The sequence below is a fragment of the Macaca thibetana genome, chromosome 3, assembly GCF_024542745.1.
Source record: "Macaca thibetana thibetana isolate TM-01 chromosome 3, ASM2454274v1, whole genome shotgun sequence".
NCBI classification, from domain to species: Eukaryota; Metazoa; Chordata; class Mammalia; order Primates; family Cercopithecidae; genus Macaca; species Macaca thibetana.
The window spans coordinates 117,765,386-117,778,750 of record NC_065580.1 but is presented as its reverse complement, the minus strand read 5'-3'; the positions used below and the strand labels follow the sequence as shown (position 1 = coordinate 117,778,750).

The 13,365-nt window shown below is 47.4% G+C and overlaps 1 pseudogene; it reads right to left on the bottom strand.

Moving 5' to 3' along the window:
• Window positions 1-6,695: 6,695 nt before the first annotated feature.
• LOC126950886 (putative uncharacterized protein LINC02902) lies at window positions 6,696-10,439 on the bottom strand (annotated as a pseudogene).
• Between the last annotated feature and the right edge of the window lie 2,926 nt (window positions 10,440-13,365).

The following is a 13,365-nucleotide window of genomic DNA, read 5'->3' as shown; positions in this document are numbered from 1 at the left end:
ACCTGTGTGGGCCGTGCCTGGCCCAGAACTGTCTCTTAGTTATCTTGATACTGTTAGCACCTAGAGTTGTTCTTCAGTAAATAGCAAATAAATGCATTCCTCAGATAAATATCTTTCAATGTCTTCAAAATGAATCTAATTTTGTTGTTGAAGTTATTCAGTTACAGTAATCCTTTAAAGGCAATGGAAAGGGAATAAACCCTGAAACTGAAAGATCTGGGTTAAAATCTCACTTCTATATAGGGAATTTGGTCCCACTGTTAGACTTAGCCCCCAGCTCAGAACTGGACAGAGAGAAGTTGGAAGAGACCCAGAGAGGCTGTCCTATGGAAAATGAACATCTTGAGTGTCTTGAGAAAATTAACAAAGCTTGCTGAGCTTCAGTTTCTTCCCATGTAAAATAATTCCTGTTATTGTCCATGCAGGAAACATTGCATTCTGCACAGCCAGCAACAGGAACAGCAGAAATGTCATTCTTTCTCCTGTGTTTCAGTCTCTTCCAATTTCAGATAATGAGTCTGGACCAGATGGTCGCTAATGGTTATTCCAGCTCAACATTTGCTAATTTTCTAAAAACTAAAGAAAGGAGCTTGGGGGTGTGTTTTGGGGCAATGTCTTGCAAGACTGAGATATGAGGGGGATCTCCAGAACATCAGATAGGGGGCCTTGGGGAGTCAAGGTCAGGCCTAAGTTATATTCCTGCCCATCTCTGCCTTCTTCCTCCCCCAACCTCGCTGCCCTCATAGCCATCCTATTTTAATATGCTTGGCCTGATCCCTAGATAGATTAATTTCATTTCAGGAACTTTGATACCTGAGCTGTGGCTCTGGAAACTATGTCTCCAGAGGCAACACAATTCACCAAAAGCTAATCGCTGGTGTCAATTGGAATTTTAAAAGTTAGATACAATTTCAACCAAAAGCAGATGCTTGGCATTTTAATGGGATATTACATTTATGAATTTCGATACGCCTCAAAAAATATTTCTTAAGGAGTTTAAGAGACCATTCTTTGTTACGTTTATGAACCCTGAGGCATACGAGTTAGCTACTCATCCCCTAGTAGTTCACAGACTCTGCAAGGCATGTGGCATGATGGAAAGAATGAGACCTGAAATGGGAAGGAAAGCCCCATGTTCAAAAGTTCGGTCCTTCTCCTACTAATTTGTTACTTAAGTGTCCGTTTCTTCACAGTGGAAATAGATCTTTTTTGCCCACCTTGTAGGATGCCATGTGGCTTGGAAGTAAGACAAGTCAAACATGGAGCCTCACACCTGGCTCTGGAACAGAACTGTTAGCCCTGCTGCCTGTCACTCTGCTGTTCTCTGATCATAAAATGACTCATTGCGGGCTGGGCACAGTGGCTCACGCCTGTAATCCAAGCACTTTGGGAGGCTGAGGAAGTAGATCACCTGAGGTCAAGAGTTCGAGACCAGCCTGGCCAACATGGGGAAACCCCATCTGTACTAAAATTACAAAAATTAGCCAAGCGTTGTGGCGCATGCCTGTAATCCCAGTTATTGGAGGGTGAGGCAGGGATTGCTTGAACCCAGGAAGTGGAGGCTGCAGTGAGCTGTAATCATGCCACTGCACTCCAGCCTGGGTGACAGAGTAAGGCTCCATCTCAAAAACAAACAAACAAACAAACAAAATTACAGGCATGGTGGCTCATGCCTGTAATCCCAGCACTTTGGGAGGCCGAGGCAGACGGATCACCTGAGGTCAAGAGTTCGAGACCAGCCTGACCAACATGGTGAAACCTGTCTCTACTAGAAATAAAAAAGTTATCTGGGCATGGTGGTGCACGCCTGTAACCCCAGCTATTCGGGAGGCTGAGGCAGAAGAATCGCTTGAACCAGGAGGCGGAGGTTGCAGTGAGCTGAGATCATGCCATTGCACTCCAGCCTGGGCAATGAGAGTGAAACTCCATCTCAAAAGCAAGCAAACAAACAAACAAAATGGATTCATTGTCATTACGAAAAAAATCAGAAAATAAATAAGTAAATGTAGTTACTATAATGCTGGCATCTATATTCCAACAGTGTTAATATTTAGTTCGTATGTTTTTAATCATAGCATAGATTTTTAAAATACTTTGAATTGAGCTACATAAACAATTTTTTTTTTTGCATTTCATATCTCAGGAGGAGTATTTGTTCATATTACTAAGACCATGTATGAGCATCACTGATGACCGGCTACGTCTCTTCCCATCATAGGAATGTGTCATCATCAATGTGATCATTCTCCTATTATTGAACATTTCATTTTCACGTTTTAAAAATCTTGGCTTTGGCTGGGCGGGGTGGCTCACGCCTGTAATCCCAGCACTTTGGGAGGCCAAGGCAGGCGGATCACCAGATCAGGAGATGGAGATCATCCTGGCTAACATGGTGAAACCCAGTCTCTACTAAAAATAAAAAAAATTAGCCGGGCGTGGTGGCGGGCGCCTGTAGTCCCAGCTACTCGGGAGCCTGAGGCAGGAGAATGGCGTGAACCCGGGAGGTGGAGCTTGCAGTGAGCCGAGATCGCTCCACTGCACTCCAACCTGGGCGACAGAGTGAGACTCTGTCTCAAAAAAAAAAAAAAAAATCTTGGCTTTTATGAATAACTCTTTAATAACTTTCTTGTAGATAAATCTCTGTTTATACTTTTATTATTTTTAGACTTGTATGAAGATTATTATTCAGTCAGACCTAAAGCTTTAGATACCAGTTGCCCTGTAGTTTTCCAGAAATACAATGCCAGTCAGTGTTCTCTCTCCCTGGAGGTTGTCTAGTAACTAAGTTGAGCACAGTAACTTAAAATCTTTGTTTAAAATATAGGGCAAGGCTGGGCATGGTGGCTCACACCTGTAATCCCAGCACTTTGGGAGGCCGAGGCAGGTGGATCACGAGGTCAGGAGTTCAAGATCAGCCTAGCCAAAATATTGAAACCCCGTCTCTACTAAATATACAAAAATTAGCTATGCATGGTGGCAGGCACGTGTAATCCCAGCTACTCAGGAGGCTGAGGCAGAGAATTGCTTGAACCCGGGAGGTGGAGGTTGCAGTGAGCCAAGGTCGCGCCACCACACTCTAGCCTGGGCAACAGAGTGAGAATCCATCTCAAAAAAAAAAAAAAAATTGCCATTCTATATGGCAAAAATGGATAGCTCCTTATCACTTTTAATTTGCTTCTCTCTGAATCTTCTGCTGTGTTTAATTGATGATGTTATAGGCTGGCATCATGCCCAGTTTGGCCAAGAAGAATTGGTCTCCTGGTCAGGAAGGTCTTTTCCCTACAAAGTCATGGAATGACTAAGGGACTCTCCAGATGCATCTAGTTAAAAGAATAATCTGTCCATCCTGCAAAGCACACTTCCTATCCTCATTTAGAATGTTTATGCTGAGAAAGCACCACTGTTTATATTCAATTGACCAAGCTCAGGAAATGGTTCATCAAATTGGTCAGTCATTTAATTTTCTTGAGATCAGTCTTCATGATTATGCAGCTCCTAAATTTAAAAAATCTGACTATGCACAAATTTTCTTTTTTTTCTTTTTCTTTTTTTTTTTCTTTTTATTTTGAGATGGAGTCTTGCTCTGTCACCCAGGCTGGAATGCGGTGGCGCAATCTTGGCTCACTGCAACCTCTGCCTCCCGAGTTCAAGGGATTCTTGTGCCTCAGCCTCCTGAGTAGCTAAGATTTCAGGTGCATGCCACCATGCCGGCTAATTTTTGTATTTTTAGTAGAAATGGGGTTTCACCATGTTGGCCAGGCTGTTCTCCAACTCCTGACCTCAGGTGATCTGACCTCCTGAAGGGCTGGAATTACAGGCGTGAGCCACCACATCCAGCCTATTTTTTTTTTACTGGTATCTTCGTGCCTGGATGTGAGCTCAGCAGATGAGTTCCTGCTCATATCTGGGAGGGAGAGAGCCACGTGAAAACATTACTTGATGGGTTTTATGAAGGACGTACGAGGGGAACGACAGTGGAGCCCTGTCCATCCTGAAGAGGACAGAGCGGTATTCTTGGAGGGCAGCACTAAGCAAGTCCTGAGGCATAAGCACGGCACTGCAATAATGAACGCCTTACACGATTCCAAAAGGAAAAGTCAACGTGTTGCTCCTCTTAAAATGTTTTTGGAATTGTTTGTCATTAGCTACATGTTGCTGTGGATTTGAATTATCTCCATAATTAAACTCTAACAAGTAAAAAAAAATATTTTTTAAAAAACAAGATGATGGGGAAAGGCTCTTTAATGTACTCTTTGTGTTTGTAACAGAAAGGAAACAAAACAGAAAACAAACAATCGAATTGAAACCAGCACTTTCCTGCACGTTAACGAGACATCCTCACAAATACTAGAAAAAGCAGGTCACCCCTCGGTGAGGATCCCATCTACCCACACACATCCCTCTTTAAAGTCCCTGTAATAACAAATCTGCTTTTGGTGGGGTTGTGAATGAGCAGGCATGCCCTACCCCAGTCTTCCTCTGGAGATTTCCCCCTGCTGCTGTGAGCTGATCCCTGAAGCTGGACGGGCTGTACTTTCCCACCTAAGCCATTATCTCCCCTCCACTCTCAGTGCGGGGCAAGTGCAACCTCACTCCACTCCCCCCAGACGTCAGGCAGGCCACCAGCCCAGGAGCTAGGAATGCAGGGGTGAAGGCTGCCTTCTCCAAACAGGCAAATGGAATAACTCTGACAAGAGTTGGTGTCTGGCATACCTAGTGGCATTCAGCAAACCTAGCCTGTGGGCAAGACGAGTGTCCTGTCCTGTCGTCTGGCGACTCTGGTGACTCTCCAATATCAGACAAAGAAATATCTCCTTCTGAGACAATATACACCTGCCTGAACTGGCCTGAAACGAGAGGTGGTAAAATTTCTCCCTCAGTAACATGTGGGTGATGGGATTCTGGATGAAATTTTTTCTATTATCTTAACTTTCAGTGCACTGATTAGATTGTTATTACATTTAATTGAGGGGAGAAACTGGAAGAAGGCTATAGAACCTTTTTTTTTTTTTTTTCTTTGAGACTGAATCTAGCTCTGTCGCCCAGGCTGGAGTGCAGTGGCGCAATCTCGGCTCACTGCAAACTCTGCCTCCCAGGTTCACGCAATTCTCCTGCTTCAGCCTCCTGAGTAGCTGGGATTATAGGCGTGTGCCACCACACCCAGCTAATTTTTGTATTTTTACTAGAGACGGGGTTTCACCATGTTGGTCAGGCTGATCTCAAACTCCTGACCTCGTGATCTGCCTGCCTTGGCCTCCTAAAGTGCTGGGATTACAGGCGTGAGCCCCCACGCTCGGCCGGAACTTTTTATTACTATGCACATGTTGCAGGAAAATTAATGAAGTTAGCCTGCCTTTCCAGTATATGAAAATGTGAATCGCTTTGTTTATATGTTTAAAAAGACGTACGGGAATATATACTTAAAGTCCTGCCATAACCAGCTGCTCTTTAGCATTTGTTTCAGTGGGCACCCCCCACCCCCATCCTGCACTCTTTAGGCTGCCACTGGCTGTCCCCACTGCACGGTCCTCTGGGGACCACCCCGGAGGCTGTGTGCAGGGTCAACCAGGAACCCCATCTGCCCACCTCAGGAACAGGGCAAAGGTCCAGGAACCCACACCTCCTCCCCAACCCACACCCCCTCCCCAACACACGATGCCCATTGGTCCTTGTCCCCACTGCCCAGTGACCACCTGGTGCTGCCCGAGGTTGCCTTCCTGTGACTGGTCTGGGTAGGGCCCTCAGGAGGGAGGCCAAGATGTGCTCGTGTGAGTGCCTGCAGGGCCAGGTCAGTGCACACTGAGGTGACAGGTAGGGCAGGCAAAGGGCAGGAGACGAAGGAGCAGGGATGGTGCAGGGGAGGAAGGGTTCTTCAACCTTGTCTTCAACGAAGCTCACACAGCAACAATGAGGGAGAGTGTTGCAATGAGGGGTGGGATGCCCCTAGGTGGAGGCATGGAGGGAACCTGCATCCAGTGGGGATGCTTCCAGGTGAGAAGGCACAAGGGAGGGATGAGTGCAGGTGGGCTGCCCCACCAAAGGCTGCTTCCTGAGCCTGGCCTTGGTGGCTCTCTGGCTCCCCAGGCCCCAAGAATAGAGGCCAGCGTGGACACGACCCAGGTAAGCAGGTAGCACTTGTGGGGTGGACAGGGAGGGGGTGAGGAGTGCTGTCGCTGCTCTGAGTAGTGGAGTTCTGGCTGACAGTGTGGGGGTCTAGGATTGGGGTACAAAAGGGTAAAAACCAACTACAACACAAGGAGATAAATGCAGCAACTGTCATACTCACCTAGTGCTTACCCCATGTCAAGTGTTAAGGGCCTTGAAGAAGTGGGTGGCTAGGAGCCAGTTCTTGGCAGCCTGGCCTCCAGGAAGGCAAGTACACACTGGGAGCACCAGCCTTGTCCTCCAGAGTGTCACAATTCAGCACTGAGTCAGGATGTAGATGGATGTGGGAGGAGACCTTGAGCAGCCAGTAGGCCTCTGTGCATCAGGACACCCTGTAGCCCCTGCCTGTACTGGGGATCAAGAACTGAAGGCCCAGTCAGGATTGCTGGCTATGATCACCCTCACCCAGCTCAACCAGAAAGCTGTCCCCACCCAGAGAATGGGGGATACCCAGAGTGCCTGGAGGATGAAGAGTGTGGAGGATCTGAGCCCACTCACCCAGAATGACACCTGGGCTCCTGCAGAGCCACTCAGGACATCAGGACACTACATTGAGCTTCTAGGATCTGGTGGGGAAGCCTGGGCATCCCACTCAAGAGGATTTCAATGCAGCTCCACACCTCCGGCCATGAGCCCTTGTTCCTGCCTTCCCTCTGAGGATTCCCCTTTCCTTTTTTTGCAACTCACAATGAATGTCCCGGCCTGGGCATCCTTCCAGGAGTCAGTGAAACCATTTCTGTATACCACCTTGCATTGTGCCTAGCTGAGCCAGCAAGATCCAGTATCTTGCAAGCCACCAGCCTTCTCTAGGGTGATTCCAAATGAATTCTGGGAAGGCCCAGCCTCACTCATTGCCTTGAACAGAAATAGCAGCTCCCTGCTTCCCCAGCAGGCTCTGAACACTTCTCTGCATTTTTTAAATGTGCAGGCACTCTTCCGAAGGACTCAGCGTCAGCTATGTGTGAAGCAAGAGGGGTTTTAGTAAATCCCGAACCACTCAATACCCTCTCCAGGATATGTCCTCCACCCACCATGGAATTTACAAATGAGTAACAAGTGAGAAGGTGTGCTGGCTTGGGGGCACCCAGCCCTGAACTCAAATATTACTTCTTTTTTGAATAGTTGTGTGGCCTGGGCAAGTTGCTTAACTTCTCTGAAGTTGTTTCCTTACCTGCACAATAAAAGCAAGCATTTAGGAGAAGACTAAACTGAATAGCATCCATGAAAGTACTAGGTATAGTGCCTGGTGACCATGAGCTTCCTTTTCCTAAGAGCACGGGAAACTTTCCTGTAATCTACAAACGGGAATACCTGAGGTAACTCAGGTGGGGATTCTAATTTCCATTCCGCCATGGAAGGTGCATCAATGGTCTGGAACAAAGCCTATTCACCAGTCACATTTGGGGGAACCTCCCCTGTGCCAATCCATAGATAAGGCACTGGGAATGTAAACATGAATATGGCTTCTGCTTTCTGGTAGCTGACAGTGTGGGGGTCTAGGATTGGGGTACAAAAGGGTAAAAACCAACTAGAACACAAGGAGATAAATGTAGCAACTGCCATACTCACCTAGTGCTTACCCCGTGTCAAGTGTTAAATACTTCCCATATTTCCGCCCAATGAATGATCACACATCCCTACAAGGAACTCACAGTTATTAACCCCATTTAAAAAAAAAAAAAAAAATTTTAAGACAGAATCTCACTCTGTTGCCCAGGCTGGAGTGCAATGGTGTGATCTTGGCTCACTGCAACCTCCACCTCCCGGATTCAAGCAATTCTCCTGCCTCAGCTTCCCAAGTAACTGGGATTATAGGCACGCACCACCACACCCAGCTAATTCTTATATTTTTAGTAGAAACAGGGTTTCACCATGTTGGCCAGGATGGTCTCGATCTCCTCACCTCATGATCTGCCCGCCACGGCCTCCCAAAGTGCTGGGATTACAGGCATGAGCCACACGCCCGGCCATTAACCCCATTTTAAGGATAAGAGCGAAGCACAGAGATGTTCCAACTTTGCCACGGAGTGGCAGAGTAAGATATAGACCCAGTCCCGCACCCAGTTCGTGCCCTTGACCATTTGTACCAAAGACACTTGACTAATTCAACGAACAAGTACACAGGCCTCCAGAGGAGGGAAGTTTAATTCTATGTAGAATCCTGTAGGCTGAGTTCGGGAGTGAATAAGGCTTTGATGCACAGAGAAGGTGGGAGAGGCATTCCAGAGAGAAGGCACAGGTTGAGTGAAGATGCAGTTGCAAGAAGCTTGAAGGCCGAAGGCCACATAGAGGAACGGTCCTGGAGGGGATGTGAGGAAGTCAGGACAGAGGCAAAATGGAAATGGAGGCCTCCAAAGTCACTCACTTAATTACAGGAAAATCTAATTATACTATTCATAGATGGGAAAAGGCAGCCAGGAAGCAGAGCAGCAGCACCAAAGGAACAAAGGAGATCAAGTGAAAGGTGTCCATGTCTGCAAGATGAGGTGCTCAGGGCAGGGGGTGCAGGGTAAGCTGGGAGACGAGTCTGGGAGGGCAGTTGGTAAGGGCCAGAAGTGGCTACATCTTGGTCACGGGGAGCCCTTGACATACCCCCAACACCACCTACCAAGACTGATACTCTCAGGTGTGTGGGAAGCAACATGCACAGTGGGCTACTGTGAAAAGACGCATGTGCTCAGGCGCATGTGTGTACAGAAAGAGATGTTCAAGGGTATCAACAACCCCTTAGTGAAAATATCTTGAGGCTCTTGAGACAGGCTGACAATTTTCTGATACTTTTCTTAAGGCTTGCTAGTGCCGTCAGGCTGCTATAACAAAGTACCATGGACTGGGTGCACAACAGAAATTTGTTTCTTGCAGTTCTCATGGCTGAAAGTCCAAGATCAAGGTGCCAGGAGATTTGCTGTCTGGGGAGAGCCCACTTTCTAGTTCACTGATGATGCCATCTCCCTGTGTCCTCACATGACAGAAGGGGTGAGTGAGCTCTAAGGGCCCTTATCGCATCACACAAGCCGAGCACTGAGAAGCTATGCGGTCCCTGAAGGCCCACTCCTGGTCAGACACCTCTGTGTTTCTCTCTGTTCTGGTCTTGACGGAATCTAAACAAACGAAAGGCAGTTCTTGAGCCTGTGTAGCCCCCTAACCTGGGCCAAACTCCAAACACACCTGGATCTTCACCTTTGTCATCTGTCAATTGTGACCGATAAAAATACCTTCCTCCGGCCGGGCACGGTGGCTCATGCCTGTAACCCAAGCACTCTGGGAGGCCGAAGCGGGCGGATCTTGAGGTCAGGAGACTGAGACCATCCTGGCTAACACAATGAAACACCGTCTCTACTAAAAATACAAAAAATTAGCCGGGTGTGGTGGTGGGTGCCAGCTATTTGGGAGGCTGAGGCTGGAGAATGGTGTGAACCCGGGAGTGGGAGCTTCCAGTGAGCCGAGATGGTGCTACTGCACTCCAGCCTGAGCGACAGAGTGAGACTCCGTCTCAAAAGAAAAAACAAAACAACAACAACAACAAAAACCTTCCTTCCAGGTTTTAGTCACTTTTCCCCCAGCACCCCTGCTAGCCACGTGGTAAATGTTCAATACAACTAATATCAATAATGACTCAAGTTTATTGATCGCCACCTCTCTCTTTCCTCCATGGAGTGCTTACTGGGAGGATGGAGCCTCTTGGGGCACGTGGCTTTCCCACATATCTGCATCAGCCATCGCGAGACTCCGCAGGCCAGCACTGTGGACAGGCAGACAGTGAAGCCCCCCAGCCAGAACAGCTCAGCCTGCCAGGAGAAGCAGAAACCCCCAAAGTAATCACTTCTCAAGCGCCTTTGAGACCCCAGATGTTAGGAAAACAATTATTTTCCCTCGTGTAAGACATGCCCAGTTTCTTTCCCTGTGCTAAACAAATCAAATACAACCCTGAGCCCTCCTCCTTCTAGCCTGGTGGAAAATCCAGCCTTGACATTCTGAGGGCCTCTCTCTACCCCACAGGGAGTTACCAAAGCCCTGAGAGCTTTTTCAAATTTTATGGATAACAAACATTTGAAAAAAGACAAAAAATCAAATTATCATGAAGTGGACACACCCATAGAACCACTTCCCAGGTCCAGAAAGAACAACAGTCCTCCAGGACCACCCCCCACATCCCTCCCAGCATCCACCCTTCCCAGGCCCCACAAATGACCACTGTCCTGACCGCTGCCTCCCTCCCTGGGGCCCGGCCAGAGCCGCATTCCTGCTGTTGACTCTGTTAGTGACCTCCTCATCCCACTGCTCGGGTGACTCGTCTGCCAAATGCAAGAATCAAATGGGGACAGGAGTCTAGTGTACCCACTGAACCCTAAGCCCCAAAGTAGGAGCTTCAGCCACATAGCTTTGGGTTTTCCCAGGATCCCTCGGGTGCCCTGCCTGGGGCGTAGGATGCCAGGGGACAGGAGCTCTGCTCTCACGACGGGTGAATCCTCGGTTCTCCTGTAAGTGCGGAGAAGCTGGGGTAGTTCCCACACTCAAACATTCCCCAAGCCAGGGCTGGGCGCCTGTGGGAATCCCAGCAATCCTACAGTTTCACTCAAGTCCTATAATTTCCCGCACCCTGCCTCTATTTCAGGGACCTGCTGCTCAGAATTTGGAAATGCAGATGTGGTTTGCCTGTGTTGCCACTGCTCTTGTGAGTTGTAAGGCAGTGATTACAGGCTCCGTGGGCAGCAGGGAGCAGCCAACTGGATTGACGGCACATTTTTAGCTTATTTTAAAATCAGCAACAGCATTAACAAAAATCTTGTGCCTTCCCATTTATATTTTCTTCCAAAAGAAAAAACACTGTACTTCCTAGCAGTCTGTGGCCAGAATGGGAAGAAAGGAGAAATCATTTGAAAGTGCGAGGAATATCAGAGGAAATTTTAGAAAGGAATTTAGGCCATGTCTAGCTTTCTCATAGTAGTGACCCTGTTCCTCCCCGCAAACTGGAGCATTTTAATTTTTTTTTTTTTTTTTTTTTTTTTTTTTTTTTTTTTTAGACAAAGGAGCCCAGGCTGGAGTGCAATGGTGTGATCTCGGCTCACTGCAACCTCCGCCTCCCAGGTTCAAGCAATTCTCGTGCCTCGGCCTCCTGAGTAGCTCGGATTACAGGTGTGTGCCAGGACACCCAGCTAAGTTTTTGATATTTTTAGTAGAGACAGGCTTTCACTGTGTTGACCAGGCTGGTCTCGAACTCCTAACTTCAAGTGGTCAGCCCACCTCAGCCTCCCAAAGTGCTGGGATTACAGGCATGAGTCACCGGCCCAGCCGATTCACTTCTTAATAAATCATCCAAACCAATGATTTGGTTCCAAAAGAGACAGATATCATTCAAACACCTTTTCCTTTAGTTCATACTGTAAGACAATGTGTTTTAGCTACATTTTGCTTGAAATCCACAAACTTGTCAGATACCCACCTGGGTAGAGCAGGACAGCAGAACTGAAGGGCAAGAGGGCTCATCCAGACTTCCCTCCCCGAGCTCCAGGGAGAAGGTTGATCACTTTGATCTAAACCAGGCAAGGCAGAGACCTAGGAGGCAGGAAGTCAGTTTATAGGACGTGACATTGGCATTTGCCCAGTGGGTGATGCAAGAGGGAGGTTGAGGTCGTAACACGTCATTTTCATGCTGCATCTTACAAAGACCCCTGACCTCTGAGCTAAACTGACTTGGGGCAGGTCCCACCTGGTGAGCCTCAGCTCCTCCTCCTCAGATGAGGCTGTCACCTTGCAGGTAAGCAGAGGGCTTGTGAGTCTCAAAGGAAAGAAGCTCTAGGAGAGGAAAGGCTCTGTAGCCATGGGCCTGGAGGGGCCTGAGGCTCTATTTGTGGAATGAGTGTGTTAGATGAACTGGGGGTCTGGACCAGATAAGAAAGTCTCCAGGTTTAGGCAGTACATGTGTCCAGTACAGGCAGCAGAAGGACATACTGGCCAGAGGGGCTGAAGCCGTCACTCGGGCCCCAAGGCCAGAGGGTCCAAGGTACATGATAGAGATGGCCGGTGTGGCTGAGAGGCATGAAGTTGGAAATAAAAAATAAATTATGGAATCAGAGAGAAGCATGAGTCGTTTTCCATGGACTATGCCTGATATTCTTGTTCAATTTAACCTGATTTAGAACTGGTTCAGTTTTATCATTTTATTTTGTACAAACTTATGGAGTACAAGTGTAACTTTGTTACACAGATATATTGTTGTATTAGTCTGTTTTCACACTGCTATAAAGATACCACCCAATTTAAAAAAAGAAAGAGGCTTAATTAACTCACAGTTTCACATGGTTGGGGAGACCTCATGAAACTTACAATCATGGCAGAAGGCGAAGCAGGCACCTTCTTCAGAAGGTGGCAGGGGAGAGAATGCAAGCAAAGGAGTGACTGCCCAACACTTACAAACACATTGTTCTTGTGGGAACTCCCTCACTATCACTAGAACAGCATGGGAAAAGCTGCCTCCATGATCCAATCACCCTCTGCCACATCCCTCCCTTGACACAACACGTGGGGATTACAGTTCCAGATGAGATTTGGGCGGGGCCACAGAGCCAAACCATATCAAGTGTGTAGAGGTATTTTAGTGTATTCAACATCCAAATAATATACATTATACCTATTAAACAATTTCTCATCATCCACCCCTCTTCTTCCCCCCACCCTTCTGAGTCTCCCTTCTGAGTCTTCATGGAACAGGTTCATTTTCATGTGAAACTGCAAACACAAACCACTCCCAAGGACTTGGAATTTCCAGAGTGGCCCCCTTCTGCCTCTTAGGACTCAACTGCAAACAACATACAAGAAAAGGTGATCATAATGTCTTATTTTAAGTCTCAATTTCATCATCTCCAAGCTTGTCTCATTACAGGCGTGAGCCACAGTGCCCAGTCTAATTTTTGCGTTTTTAATATAGACAGAGTTTCACCATTTTGGCCAGGCCGGGATCGAACTCCTGACCTCAAGTGATTCACCTGCTTGGTCTCCCAAAATGCTAGGATTATAGGCGTGAGCCACCCTGTCTGGCCTGATTCTTCTTCTTCTTCTTTGTTTTTGTTTTTGTTTGTTTGTTTGTTTGTTTGTTTTAAAAAAAGACTTCATACTTTTCTTTCTTGAGCCTGGGAGGCAGAGGTTGCAGTGAGCTGAGATCCCACCACTGCACTCCGGCCTGGGTGACGGAGTGAAACT